Source organism: Falco punctatus, assembly GCF_963210335.1.
Source record: "Falco punctatus genome assembly, chromosome: 11".
In the NCBI taxonomy this organism is placed as follows: Eukaryota; Metazoa; Chordata; class Aves; order Falconiformes; family Falconidae; genus Falco; species Falco punctatus.
Window position 1 is genome coordinate 24551414 of NC_137591.1, and position 16277 is coordinate 24567690.

The window sequence follows — 16277 nt, forward strand, 5'->3', positions numbered from 1 at the left end:
AAGATTATCACACCTTTTGATCAAAAGTATGTCTTCTATGCCATAATTTTTTTGAACTTTACTTTCGGTTAGAACAGCAAGGTGATCAGAATTCAAAAAAAAAAGAAAATCAAATACCTTACTGTAAAAGAGATGGAGGCAATCAGGAAAACATTTCTCTTGGCACAGTCCCAAGGTGAGGAGAAGGATCCACTACAGTAATTCATGTTGGCAGCCTGGAGAGGATGCACAAAAAGCTGTTTTTTAAATGGACAAATATTTTTTCAGAAGAGTAGTTAGTTTGAATTGTTTTCCTTAGGGACACAGGAAGACAAAAGCAATCTGGAGGCTTCTGATTCTTCAAGATTCCTTTCTTTTCTTTTCTTTCCTTGCTTTCTTCCTTTTTTTTTTATTAGAAGTATCCCATTATTTCGTCTCAGAATAAATTGTAAAAATTTTCACAGAAGAAAAAAAAACTTTAAAAAAATCACTGTTTAATTTTCAGGCTTTTCTTTCTAAAAGAAATGCAGTAAGAAATAAATAAAACTAAATAAATACAATATTAAAAATAGTACTTTTCTCAGAACAGAACTTATTCGGATATATATTTAAACATTGGAATATATGTAAAATATAAATGTAAATTAATTCCAATATTATAATCAATATGTTAATATTTATGTATATATGCAGAATACCTGTCAATCTTTCAATATGTTTGTCTTCAATACTAATACCAGGGTGCTGAACACCTAAGAGGTATGGTAGAATGTAGAATATTCATTCCATTTCAAATGCATACATTTATTAAAACATGCAAAAAGATACACATTTGAAGTAAAGATTGTAATTGCTATTCCAATTGCTACAGTGCTCTCTTCATTATAAAAGTATAAGAACGATTTTAAAAGTACAAAATAAAAATAGAAGAAAGGTTATAAAAACAGAAGAAAGACAGCTTAACTTCATGTAGGCTTTACAAAATATTGTGTAATTGACTAATCCAAAGCTAATTAAGGGTGATGATTGAGTATGGAGGCACTGCTTTGGAGACTGTTGTGATAAGATCACATGGCAGGTACCTTTGGCCATTTAAAAGGTAGAGAGAGAGACGCCTGAAAGTGATTGTCTAGGCTGCATAAAATGTCAATGCTGACAGAGAGGTCGCATTTCCAGAGGCAAACTTGGCCACTGAAAGACAGGTGTCTTACATGAGACAAAGTGCCCCCTGCCAGCATCTACCTCTGTAAAGAGTACTTAGGACAACTGCCTTAGGCTAGATCCATACATTTTAAATGGCTTCAACTGAATGGGCTGCAAGGACAGCTGAAATATAAATACTTGGAACAATGAAAATACTGTTTTTCGTGATTACCATAATAGCTAATTTCAAATTCTGGCTTGCTTCAGCTAAATGATACATAGATTTATCTAAGCTTTGGAGGTTCACTGCAGTTTGCAGGGAGAGGGAGATAATCACATGTATCCAAGGCACCACAAACTGGTAACACCCAAGAATGCTATTTGGAAAAAAGGGCAAGGTAACTGTATTAAACTGCTTTTCACAAATTGGTCTCTGAAGGGTGCTCTACATGTACTCCACAGTGAGCTGCAAAAGTACAGTAAGTCAGGGGGGTTCAGGTTTTTGTGCCAAAACACTACTTGACAGATGCAAGATGTAGCTCGCAATCAAACAGCAAAATTCAACGCATCTCACCATAATCTTTGAAAGCACACATTCATCCCAGTCATACGACCATGGTATTTTTGGAACAGATTCTTCAGTAGTTTCTTGCTGCTTTGCAAAGAAATTACAGATTTAGAAGGACTGAAATAGAGTCAGGGATCCTATGTCTGTGCCCATGGAGAACCTGAGGACAATCTTCCAGGCCATTGAGGTTCTGTTCTAAGTTTGTTCCAGAGGAATTATGAATTAACACAAATGAAAACCAGGACATTCACCATTCTATCTGAAAGGGAGAAACTCTGTGACTTGTTAGCAATGAAGACCATTTATAAAATGAAATTGGATTTAACCATTTCAGAATATGCAATATGAATGTACAATAAGAAATGGATTTATGATGAGATTATAATTTAATCTGGATAAAATAGGTGTTGATTAATCTGAATGCAAATGTATCATGGATTACCCTTGGCCAGCATAGAAACACCCACCCAGCTGCTCACCCTCTGTCCCCCTCCTCCGCAGGACAAGGGGAGAAAATAACATGAAACAGCTTGTGGGTCAAGATAAGGACAGGGAGATCACTTACCGGATACCCTCAAGGGCAAAAGAGATTTGGGGAAAATTAGTATAATTTATTGCTAACTAAAAGACATTTGGAGAGTGAGAAACAAGAAAAAAATTAATACACACACACACACACACACATCTTTTCCTGGCCTCAACTTGATTCCTTTACCTGCCCCCCCCCCCCCCCCCCCCCCAGCAGCAGAAGGGGGTTGGGGTTTAAGGCTCCTCCCTGCATCTCCTGCTGTTCAGAAAAATCTGCTCCAGCTGAGCAATATATAAACAATATATATTCAACTATATATATATTCAACTATATCAACTCAAGGTGGAGCAAAGAGTGAGGTTGAATATGAAAGTATGTTGAGCTGTTTGCGTACAGATAGCAATAGAGAACAGAGAGAGACCTTAAGAAGACATCTAGACCACAAGTTGCCCCAAAACAGTATCAGTTTTAACCAAGGCATTCCTGACAAATACCAGCTTGTACTTTTCTAACCTGTACTTAAATAATTTAGACCACATAACCTTCCATTGCATCTACTTTATGCTTCATTACTCTGTTACCCTAATCTAAACTGACATTCCCATGCTACACCTTAAATTCATTACTTCTTGAAGCACTGAAAACAAACATTCTTTCTCTCTGTGAAGAGCATTTGATAACTTTTACTTTATAACTTCACTTACATCCCCAGTTCTGACGTGTTTTCTGAACCTCTAACTGTTATTATTCCTCCTCTTCAGTTATCTGCCCTGAAAGGACCAGGGAGACACATTACTTCACGTGAAGCCTGGCACTGAGGGGGTAGAGCAGAAGGATTACTTCATGTGTCCTCCAGGCTTTCTCCCTGTTTGTACACCCCAGGAAAACCATTGTCTTTTTTGTAACTATCAGATGCTTGATCCACAGGATCTGCTGTTGCAATAAGAGAGAGAGCTTGTGACCTGTTGTGCGGTGTGACCCACTTCCACGTGGCCGGGCAGCTTAGCCAATATGCTGCCTTTGTTTCTCGTTATCTCAGATAATTTCCACTTTACCCTACCAACCACAACCTCATTATTTTCGTATGTTATTCCAAGCCCCTTGTGAGACCCTGGTCAAAGTAGAATTCCATTTTCATAAGAAACGACTCCAAGGTAGGCTCTGAGCTGGTTTTCTAGACACTTGTATAAGCCCATCACGGCAGATTCATCTGCGCCGTAGCTCCCTATCCAGTGATTCTTCCCCCACACTAACAGTGACAAGCACCTTGTCATTAGGTCCTTGGTGGCTTATCCCAAAATGCGAGTGCAGTTTCCCCTTATATCTGACAAACCGGTAAGTATCTTCAGTAAGCTTGTTTACTGATCTGCTTACATGGATTATGGAAACGTCGTAGTTTTCATTATAGTCACTTAGGTCCTTTAGTGAACTTGGCTTAAGAAACTTGTGTGATCGTGTCAGCCATTGTGGCTACAGACACTAACCACCCTACTCATTATTTCTTATTTATACACTACCTCACAGAACATATTTGCCACATAAAGGATAAAGACATACGTAAGTACATTATTTCATGCAATAATTTAAAAGCAAACAAAGTTGCTTGTACTAAAGCTACAAATGCTCTTAGATGTGTAAGCAGTGGCCTTCCCTACGATCAGAGCTGTCTGGGTTACTTGACACGAAGGGTTTTGTAATGATCCCATCTTGTGACCATGGTGAAAATGACACCGTCTAGAACAGCAACATTTCATTTTTTCCCATATATTTTAGGCTCAGGCAGCAATTGAACAGACTATGTGAGGATCAAACTGATGGCAGCGGGTACTGTTTGTCCCATTTCTTTGCTTGGCCTAAAACTCTTTCCATAGTTCGGTTTTCAGCAGGTGACTGGGTTCTTCAACAGACAGTCCAAAGAGGTGCCAAACACAGCTCCCAGTGGTTTCTGAGTACTAACCACCACGCCACCCCACCTTATTTCCATACATGGAACTGGAACTAGAATTTTCTTTAAAAACTATACCTCATACAGAGCCTTCTATCCAGACATATTTATGAATTTAAAGATACTGTTTTAACATCAGGGAAGATGGGTCTCTGCAAGGATATTACTTCACTACACACAACCGCTTCAAGTACTATCTGAATTTACTAGTTTAGATAACAAGACAGGAAGACAGGGAAGTGGGACTATGAGGAATTAAATTCAAAATTGGAAATTAGCAGAGAGAGATATTTTAAAACAGTTAATGCTAGCAGTAGCCTAATGAGAGCCATTTGCAGAACATACTTGCTCCATTGATCCTCCACCCACAGGTGGCCCCGTTATGAATTAGACAGCTGTTTTATACTTTACATACCCACACGTCCACGCAATTGTTTTCATAAATGTATCAGGACAACATGCAGGAAAAAAGGTAGCTTTGACACAGGTTAGAAACAACACGTTAAATTAAAATTTTATTTATGACATTTATCTTTCACTTGTTTGTTACAATTGTGTCTGGATTCTTAAACTAAATTTATCATGGGCACAAAACCCAAAACTACATCAGTTTTCTTTATTAACTTTCGTACATAGCTGGGTCTTTGTAGGAATTAGGATAAATTAGAATAGCAATTTATATTAGAGATGTTTGGCTAATTTATATTTTATCATTAAAAGTTCTGACAATGATGAGTTCCTTAGATCAATTACAAAAAAAATATTAACATAAATTTAATTATGAGTGCTTATGTGTGGGTAGTTCATAAACAGCTAGTCTTCAGGCACTAGTGTCTCATGCCTTTTGTGAATTCCTGTAAAAGCTGCAGAACATTCAAGCCTTTCTTCCCTCTTCTCTTGATTAATCATGAAGTTGTATAATTTAATTCAGCTAAAAATGACATTTATAAAGCTTCATTATTTGCTAGAACATGAGCGCCTTGTTCTGTCGCTACAGGGACACATGCATATGGAACGTCTTGAGCATTTCTGTTCAGCACTGGCTGTAATTCAAAGAGCTTGTTCACTGCAGGGATCCGGAATGTTTCTTCACCAATGTAACTGCATGGATCTCATGCTTTTTCCTATGTGGATTCACCACAGGGAGTGAAAACACAGGAGAGGTGACCTGGAACCCCTTCCAGCTTTGAAAGGCACTGCATCAACTCCCTCCTGTCCTGGATAGAGTCCTGTGGTTGCTGCCACATTTTTAAATGTCACTCTCATGCATCAGGCATGAGCAATGCATGCTCATCAGACCTCCAGAAGATAAAACCAAAATATTTTCTTGGAATATTCTGACTTAGAAGTGAGTTTAGATGTAGGATAGATAGAAGCTGTCAGCCTTTCCCATGCAGTTACTGCTGTGAGCATGTCCAGAGGCAGCACGCAGAGCCCTTGGGAAACCTCCCTAGTGAAAACACAGACACCAATGGATTTTTCCGGTTCTGTGGGGGCAGACTGAAGTTCAGTTGAGACCTGCAGTTTTAACTGTGTAGGTGATAATTTCACCTTAACCTTCCTTTATGCAGTTCATGTTCTGTTGCATTTCATGCAGTACTCCTCGGACTGCTGAGCAGGAGCTATCTGATCCAGGCACAGGTTTTGCAACCTAGACTTTCAGATCTGTTGTTCTTTTCTAAACTTTTACAGATAAGCCCCCTTAAACACAGGAGAAAGAGCACTTTCATTTAGGGCTTGTTAAAAAAAAACCTGGCCTCTATAAAGAATTATATCCTGCCTAAGAAGCTATACCACTGATTCCACCCAGATTAAATCTTATTTTTAGATAATTCCAAAGAAATACCAGCATAGTGGTCGACTTACTGCTCATCATATAACTTGGTCAAAAATATCTGCAAATCCAGATGCAAAGGTGTTTGTCCTCTGGCATAAAACACTACCTCACATTTCAGTTCTAAAATAATAGGAAGATGCAAAAAGATGAATGTAATGATACAAAGGGTTAAATAAAATTAAAAGAACACCTTTAATTTCCTGTAATGTCTATCTATGCCCTTCCTGTCAAACCCTTCACCTTTCTGATAGACTCCCAGGAATTTACTCTCAGTCCTGACAGTCAAGAGGGATTCCTTTAGAAGATGTTCAGCAAGTTGTCGTGAGGTTCTCAGGCAGGTGTGTTGTCAGGCCCTTTCCTTTCAGCAAAATGGGCCTAAAAGGGCAACATTTTGGTACCCAAAAAGTACTTTGAAACAGCACCTTCTTACAGTGATTGTTAAGAACAAAACACCCTCTGAGGTGATTTGTTTAAGAAATGTTGGGAAGGAAGATTTGCTTCTATTTTAACTTTATATTTCAAGGGGAAACAAGATTTTGCACTAGGATTTCTTAAATTCTCCATTAGGCTAAAAACCTGAAGAATCCAGGCATGCACTGAAATAATGGTAATAATCCTGCACTGAAGGTAATCACAGCGGACTGAATGATAAATACAAAGAGGAATCGCTTTTCCGGCACTCGTACCAACGTTCAGGTCGCACAGCACAGGGAGCATTTTCACTGGTATGGAAAAGCTTTGTTGAAATGCTCTAGAAGCTGTGCTGGGGGTTATATGTAACTAGTTCAAAGCAGAACTAATAACCCTTCTACAGGTCTAACAGGTATTCCTTTATCATTGCCTGCTCTTGGCTGGGCCTCTAGATGGTAGTGTAACACCACGGGCAAGGACAGGATGGCAAATGAGTATTTTCACTTTTATTGCTGGCCAATACTAGGCTCATGTTACAAAGTAGCCATAAAACCCGTGGGTTATCAGTCTCCATAAAACCAGCTGTTAGTTCCAGTTCAGATTTTATTGGAAAACTGTCCGGTTTCCACCATTTGAATTTGCATTCTTATTGGCAGTGACAGCCAAATCATTACTCCCCAGCACAGATCACAGTTAAAACACTCCACTGTAATAAAAGAAGACATTTTTTATGTTCATTTAGCAGAAAAAAAAATAAAATTGTCATTTTAGTCTGGCACCTAAACAAACATAACTTTTATGTCAGCAACCCTTAAAAAAATAGCCTAGTGGGAACATGAATTCTGAGAGGATTTAGGGTGTGTTATATAGTCTTTTCAGTACCTATTTTTGTAGCACTTTAAAATTGCTTTCATGTTCAGCTCTTTAGAATATTTACCAATAAAGTTAATTTGATCACAATAAATTTATGCATAAATTGTGCCAAGAAATATCTATGTGTCTCCTATATTAAACAATGGGTTATGATGATGGCTGATCACGTTGAAACGATGTCATGTTTATTTTTGATTCATACTAAGGTTTACTTCCTATGGACAGACTTGCTGAGTTGGGAAACTGAACTTTCAAAAGCACTTCTATAAAGCTTAAAGAAAGCATAGTTTCCTAGTCATTAAGGGTACTACAGCAGATAGACTGAACCTTTATCAAGACACTATGCACAGTACAGGTACCTAAAATAATGAGGTACTTTTCAACACTCTGATCACCTCTCGGACTGGATTTTGAAATGGATAAGATACCCTTTTTTTTAGACCATAGTATTTGCAGTGGAAGCGTGTTCCTAGCACACTGCATCATGCAAGTTCTTGACTGGACTAAAATCTGCATCACGGGAACTGCATAAACTTGTTTATAAAAGAGTAGTTAGTTCACATCATTTGTGAACAAAGAAAGAGGGTTTAATCTACAATTTTCTCAAACTCAAGACATATAATTGCACAAAACTCTGTAATTGTATCTAGAAGTCAGATTCAATGCCTTTTGAATGATGTATGCTGTTCCTATATTCTGTAACTCTCTTGGGTTCTGTGCTTCTGAAGCTAACCAAATATCAAGTAGTCACAATCCTGCCTGAAAAACAGATACACTTTAGTGCCACACGAAATAGAAAGAACCTGTGAAATCAACATAAATACCAACATAGTCTCCCAGAGCAAAATCTTTTGTCTTGAAGACAATTAATAGAAAAGCAAATGATCAGATGACTTCAGCCACCTAATGTATTGGGCTTTCAAACACAAAGTTAAACTGATATTTACTTGTCAAATACTCAAAATTTTTCATCACACTACAGGGTTACATTGTACTGTTTTACAGATAAGATTATGACGGCTACTAGGAAATCATGTGAGTATCAGAAATCAGAATTTATGAAAAAGAATTATTAGAACGTATTTCATGTATATAGGCTGAACTAGGAAAGCAATAATACCTTTAATGGTAAAATCAGTATAAGAAGTGAGCGATAACCCGCTATGGGGATTATATGTGTTCTTCTTCAGTTATACTCTCCTTGGTTTTCTTCCCTGATTTTTGCTACAGCAAATAATGTAGCAGTTGAAAAAAATGTAGTTGAGTTATTGCATGGGAACCGCCTCCTGAAGGCAAGTACAGAAAGAAGCATTTAGACACACACATTTTTTTTCACTGAGCTCCAATGTTCTTCCATTTGCTGCCATAGCTTGAGCTCTTATACCATTTTTACTTAGATATATAATTCAGTTTTGCAGTTCGGAATATTACTGCAAGTAAGTCTATCATATATAAATAAAACATAGTTTGGAACTGTCATAGTTATTTTTTTCATAACATAGAAGTAGCATATATATATACGGCAGCAAAAGGGAAACTACTCTCAGTGACAAAAGCAGAGGAAAGCAAAATTTATTAATATTGCATATATACTTCACCAGTTTTCAGAATAGTACTTTGTTTTGTATTTGCCTCGTGATCAAAAGTTTCCAAGAGAAAAAAAGCACCACCATTCTCTGCCAACCTCAAATGATCAAGTCATCTAAAAAGGGAAGCATAAACAAAAGGCTCCAACACTAGAATTCTGTGACCACTTGCACATTTCTTCCTTAGTTTGAAAGCAGAGGTATTTTCAGACTATGCATACCTATCATAAAACACACTGTGGTGGTAGGAAAGGGAACAGAGAACTGACATCTGAAACAACACTTGCGTGTGCTAAGATGAAAAATAAGCAGGTAGTTCTAAACAAAGGACCAAGACCTTTGGAAAACATAAGACAACATTTTAACATAAATGTGTTTATTCTTTATGGTTAGGATTGAGGTAAATAAAATTCTACAGAAGTAATAAAGTACTTATTGTTTTATATATGGCAAAAAAAATGGATCGGAAGTTTATGACTCTAAATTATGATGAAAGTAGCATATGCTTTTTATAAGCTAGTTATTCACTTTGCCTGTGCACATAGGAGAGCCCCTTAATTTATCTGTTTTGGTGCTATCTCCATTGTCTTAGAGAACTTTTCCCTCCAAAACAAACTGAGCAGTCAAATGAACCTGGGTTTCACACATCCCTGGGGAGCCTCTCAGTTACAGAAACAATAGACACACACTCTTATGTTTTCCCCTCCTTTTTATCTTCTACTGTAGGGCTGCACAGGGGCAAAAAAAAATTCATTTTCAAATAAATTTAAAAGGTTTTGATCATGTATTGGTGCAGTAGAAACACCTTTTGAAAGCAGATAAGGTTCCCAGGAAACTGTCAGCACTAGTCAAAATAATTAAGACCTATTAATGAAATCCTGTTAAGCCAAATCTCCCCTAAGGACAGGGTATGAAGGAATGCAAGTTTTGTCCTTTTTCTTCGTGTCTTGTTTCTGAATTGTGGGAGATAATCATATTGCTAACATGAGAAACAGCTTCGTAAGCACAGCTATGCAAAGACCACAATTTAAAATAGTGCTTATGCTTTCCTTCATTACAGAAGTTGCCGTAGTCACTTTATTTCCTCACAGAAATAGTGATGTCCTAAGTTATTTATTCCTTTTTTTTTTTTTTTTTTTTTGTAAATAATAGTAAATGGTTCTTCTGATAGGCAATTTGGATTATTTCTTAGAAGTGTCATCAAGTTATGGATGCATTAAGGCGCAGCAGGAATGAAATATCTATCACCTCAGTGCTTAAGGATGTGTCCAAAAAGCTTGGATATTTTAATAGGCTGCAATATATTTTCACTGCAAGTCACTTTCACAACTCACTGTGCAACAAATTATTTAACGATCGCCAATCTTTTCTCACATATCAAAGGCATTAATTAAAATGCAATTGCATGCACTTTATTGATGTTTTCAATGCTTTCCTCCCATCCTCTCTTAAGTAGAAATGTATGGTGAAGAAATCCCTCTTCAGGGTGAACTTCAGCAAGCAGGGTGAGAACTAGTTTGACAGGCTGTTGAAATAGCCCTGAAAAAATGTCACACAAGCATTACTTAAGTGTTAAGGTTGTGTCTGTGTGTATGTCTGAAGATGTTAGGTAGGATATGGAACTAGTAAAACTATTATTTGAGTCAACTACCATTTCATTATCCTCGTGCTTCTGCTTACAGCTTTCCTTTTTGTCTTCCAATTTCAATTTAACCTTCACGACTTGTGTAAGAATATTTATTTGAAATTGAAATCCTAACCTCTGTTAAGAGGATACAGCCTGCTTCAGAAACAGTGGTCTTAGCACTTTTTAAATTTGATATGCAAAAAACAACCCAAAAATATCTCTTTTGTGCACATAAAATGAAATGTGCAAGATCATCTATAACATAATACATAAACTTTATTTCCTACCTGTCTAACTGCATTGCGACCTAATATACTTTACATTAGCTATTACTTCTGCAAATTCTCATTTTCTCTGTCAAATGATGCATGAAAGCTAGAATCACTACAGCTTAATGGAATAAGCCCTTATCAAGTGCTATATATCAAAAGCATCCCTCTTTGAACATCTAAGGACAGAATGATCACAAGTTCTAAAACAAATTCAACAGAATTCACAATAGGTCACTGGGTTTGAAGTTTTGCTCCAGCTGTTCACTTTTGCCTGACTGTGGAGACAGTGGCCAGTGTTACGCTGTTACTTGTTCTTTACATGCTTAAGCATGCAGGTGGTCAGCATAGTGCTACAGCTCAAAATGATGCCAGGAGGGAATTTTTTGTCCCAAAGAAGCACGCTATGTGTCTCTATTAGAGATTTTTGGAAAAGAAAATATCCCAAATCATGCATATTTGCATTAATTTAAATAATCATATCAATACTTGATACAATAATAGCAATAATAATATGAATGATATAATAATATGAATGATATAATAATAAATAATTTATATAACAGGCAAGAAAGAGGTTGAAAACAGTTTTATAAATCCAAGGCTGTGGTCACAGAGGCTGTGCCCAAAGAACAGAAGCACAGGTTTGGGGTAAGCTACAAAGAATGATGAGTCAGGAGAGGGGAGAGAAGGAAAATTCAGTTCCGTGACTACCTTGACCTGGACTGACTGTCTCTGCATCTCTTCAGAGCTTGTGGTAACAGTACTTGGTAGACCTAAGGCAGACAGATGATTCAAGTGCCATCCTGGAAAAGAAGAGGCAAACAGCTATATGAATGGTTGTGTCCTTGCCTAATGAAAACCAACTAAAGAACATTCCTAACTTACTCTTTTGACGGTGGGGGCAGGGAGGTCCAGGACTGTGTGAAAGGTTCAGAATAGGACAGTGAGAATCAACTTAGAAAGCATTTCATACATGGCCTCTTGCACAATATCTAATGCCAAACTCCAGTTTTCATTTTCTTAAATCATATGCTTATGATGTTATGGCAGAAAGTGAGTCTGGCTGAGTGTCCAGGTGGCTACCAAGTACCACCTCCTTTGCCAAATTCCCATTTTCATTATAAAGCTGCATCGTAGCTAGATCTTCTAACAGTATGGAGACTTAGCTTATAAAACCTCCATGCTTCATCTTCTTAGCTGCATCCTCTTTTGGATTCAGTCAAGCCATATTTAATTTTTCTCTCATGAAAAAATCTGTGGACACTTAAATAGAGCTATGGGAACCTGCAAAAAAACTAATAAGAAAACAAAAACCACAAGAATGAGAATCTATCTGAGGTTTTTCTCATCCATTTCTATTGGAGAGTACAATATAAGGGAGAAGTGAACACATGAAGCATTAAACTAGATTTACACAGGAAGCTTTTGAAGCTTCCATCACTGAAGAGCTTTAAGAACAAATTGGACAAACTTCAGCCAGGATTGTTAGCCTGCTTCAGAGCATGGGAATTCCCCTGATGATCTCTGAAGATCTCTTCCTGCCCTATTTTTCTACGATTTCTAGAATATACTCATTTACAAATATTTAAGTTATTTAGGATCTCTTAAAAAAACACAAGAAACTTACAAGTATATAAAAAAGTCCTTTTTAAAAATAATTATACACACACACACACACACTCACACCCCCCCTCAGGTTAATTTATTCTCTTCAAACAGAAGACCCAGGGTTCCCATTAATTTCTGAGATCTTTATACATGACTTCGTGCCTCATATTCTGATAATAATTGATCTATAGACACACAAAGGAAGCTTCATTAAGTCTTCAGTTTTCTTTATATTGACTTTCCTATTCATCATATGAATATATAGGACATGGACATTTGAACATATAGGGTCATATTCCCTGTCTTGAGAAAATGGCTCTGCCCATAAAATAGCTTATACTCCAGAACAGTTCATTCTTGTTACTTCAATCTAATTTTTTTCTGTCATTTCCGGGTCTGTCTATGACATTGTGTTTATCTGGGATGATTTTCTCTGTTTTACCAGATTTCAGTAGCTTTAAGGTGAATCAAAGAAAGAATGAATTATTTCAGTGAAACCTGGCAAAGAGTGGGAGCTGCTAAAAATTATTTGCATTTTTAAAGAAGCTAGATTTCAAAAGCTCCTGCTGTTGCAGTAGGGTATAGTCATGTAGCACTGGAAGACTCTGTTTATGAGTATTCCGCTGACAGGTGAAGCAATGTGAGCAAGAATGGAACACAGATGAAAAACCGCTAACAGATTGAAGATATACCACCTTCTTTCCAGCATAGCGAAGGGGCTGTACTGCTGGAGGAACAGGGCTGGTATTAATTCATTTATCTTTTTGTGAAGCTATGAAGTTTTTATTTTTCTAATCCTATATTTCTAGTGGACTTCACAATGACATGCATTTTATGTAAATGGCCTTGACTATTGAAGGTAAGAAGAGCACTGCCACTAGGATGCTATGAACTTAAATCACATACACCCCACACTAACAAATATGTTTGTATGAAAAGCAACTCAAGAACACCTCAAAGATTTAAAGACACTTGAAAATTGCGGTTCAACATTTCATCAGTTCAAAGTCCCAGTTCTGAGGAGCCTTAGCTAAAGATTTACATAAGCTGTGACAAAGTACATTTCTTCTTGTTTTGTTAGGGTTTATAGCAAACAAAATTATTTTCCTTCATTTATTCATCAGTTATTTGTAAATAGACTTCTCTTAGCTGTACTATTTGGTGAAAATATTTATCAAACATTTTGAACTAATCATATTTGCCTGCGTAGTTTTGCAGCTACTCAAACTGATGCAGTAAAAATGCAAGCTTCACTTAAATAGAATAATGATGGAAGAGTCTGAGACAGCATGGTTTGGTTCTGATTCTTTCCCCTGGATTCATATGTGAAGTAGGAATTTGGAAGATGAAGATGTGTATCACCTTAGGGATATATATATATATATATTTATATATATATATTTGGTTGGGTAGCACAAAGGAAGTTGAAATAAGGAGTATGGATATAACAAATGCTCTTCCTTTCCCAAAGTGACTTGCTGAATAATAATTAAAAGGAAAAATAGAGATGTTCTTTGCCGATGCTGTATCCCTTTGGTTTTGGTAGGTATTTATCAGGAGTTAGAGGACTCAGAATCAAAGATTAGTATAAATTAACAAAGCCAAAGTTAGAGAAAGTTACAGTTTAGCCATCTGAGCTGACCTCAATCTTGCTATAAATTAAACAAATAAATAAATAAAATCGAAGACAGTGGATTTCCTTTGCTTTATACAGATGCGTTTGGCCTCAAGTACCCAATGCCTCACCGGTATCACAATGTGTTATCACTTAATGCCTGTGCATAGAGATTAGAAAACACTTGCATTTTCTTTCACTTCACAGAAACATAAATTGTCATTTCAGATGGAGGGTCAATGTGCAATCAAGCCCGCAAGGGCAGCAGGGTGAGACAGCAGCAAGACAAATAGATGACAGCCGGCAGTAAGAGAAAGCAGCTTGCCTCAGCCAGGCATGTTGCTTACTTTTGCTCTTCTGCTGCCCCTTTTTTGTTGTCCAACATATACCTTCTGCTATCTTACTATCATTATGACTGTCCCTTCCCTCCCCTCCCCCAAATGATCTTGTGGGTTATCTGAGTATGGGAAAGATCCAATTTTCTCTGAACTCTCATACCAAAATGGGTTACCAGAATGCAGATCACCTCGGTTTAGGATTAGGAAGAGGAAAATGAAGGAACAAAATTTATTGTTAGTTCTGACAAGAGCAAGCTTTCTGCGGTCACTGAGCATGACACAATGATTCTAAACAAAGTATGACATGACTTAATTTTTGTTCCTAAGTGTACTAACATGCATGTCTACTCAGGACGACAATTACTGATACCTGTAAACGGTACAGAATGTTGTGTTATTTGTTGTGATTACATTTATAACTCTGAACCACCACTGATGGAATTGCCAAAATAAGCAGGGATTTTTTTTTTGGTTCTTCCTCCATGTTCATATAGGCCTGATTTCCTTAGATGCTGACATTTTATAAATGTCATAGTTTACGAGGAAATAATAAAACCCCAGATAACACCACACAACACTGTGACCTTTAGCTGAGGGATTGCTATAAGTTCTTAAGTAAGCTCAGTAAAGAAATTCAGAGGTGAAAATTCAGGTTCTAGTAAGTAATTGAAGACTTCAAAGGTCACAGATTTAGCAGAAATTCTGTCTGTGAGTCAGAGCCAGCAATACTACTTTTTTTTTTAGCCTGTTGCTTGTGATTTGATTTTGCAATTGATCTGCTTTAGCAACATATTATAAACAGCTTTAATTGAACATTCAGAATTTTTCATTATTACTTGGAATTCAGTTTTTTTTACAGTGACCAGTGTAATCAAACCTCCAGGCATTCCCACTGTTAATGTTATTGCTTAGGAAGTAAATTTTATGGATATGTTTCCATGACAGTATTTCTGGCAGATACTCCCAACAGGTATCTAGTTCCATTTAATGAGCCACTCCCAAAATGGAGAAAAAACGTGTTTTGTCTATACTTATGAAGATTATCAGAACTGTTTTGAAGATTTAGGCTCTATCGTAGCTTGAATAGGTATCTTGAAATTTGAGGGTGCTATCACAGCTTGGATAGGTGTCTTGAAATTTGAGATAGCATCCCCCACTACAAGGAATATTGTTTTTTCCAGAAGGCAGCAGACAATAGTTAAGTTTTTGGCCTCCAAAGGGGGCCAACCCCTCCCACTCTCCAAAACAGGGAGAAAAAACCCAAAAGGTTCCTACATGCTCACAGGCTTATTCAATTTTGGCATCTATATCTGTATCCTAGAAGAACTGCACAGTTGTTTATTCCCCAGACTTCAAGAACTGAGCAGAGTATACCAGTTCAGTCTATATGGACACAGAATGGCAAGCTGGTTAGCTTTTCTAATAAGACAGACATTAAACCGTATCTCATTGCTCAAAGAATTACATCTGAAGCTGCATGTAATGTGAAGCTATAATAACCAGAAGCACAACTAAACCCCACCTAAACAATTATTATTTAAGCCCAAAATCAGTATGTGTAAAAAACTAACAAGAAATAAAAATTAGTATATTTAAGTATGGAGGTACTTGATAAAGTGTATTTATCAATTAAGTCAATGAAGTGCAGGCTCCTGAGAAGTGTAGTGATAGATAATGCTACAAAAGGCAGAAAGTCACTGTTCTGTGTGCTGCATTTGAAATAAAAGCAGGAAGAACTAGACATCCGCTGTGATGTTGTGGGAATAGAAACTTTGCTATAGGTAGCACAAAAGACATGGGATGGCTTCTTCCAAAATTAAGTATTACTAATCCTGGAAAAAACAGAGAAAATATTACCTGTAAATGAGATATATTTGTTGCAAACCCACAAAATTTCGTAGAGATTGGTGGCATTGGGAAATGTGGACGACGGGTTACAGGAGAGT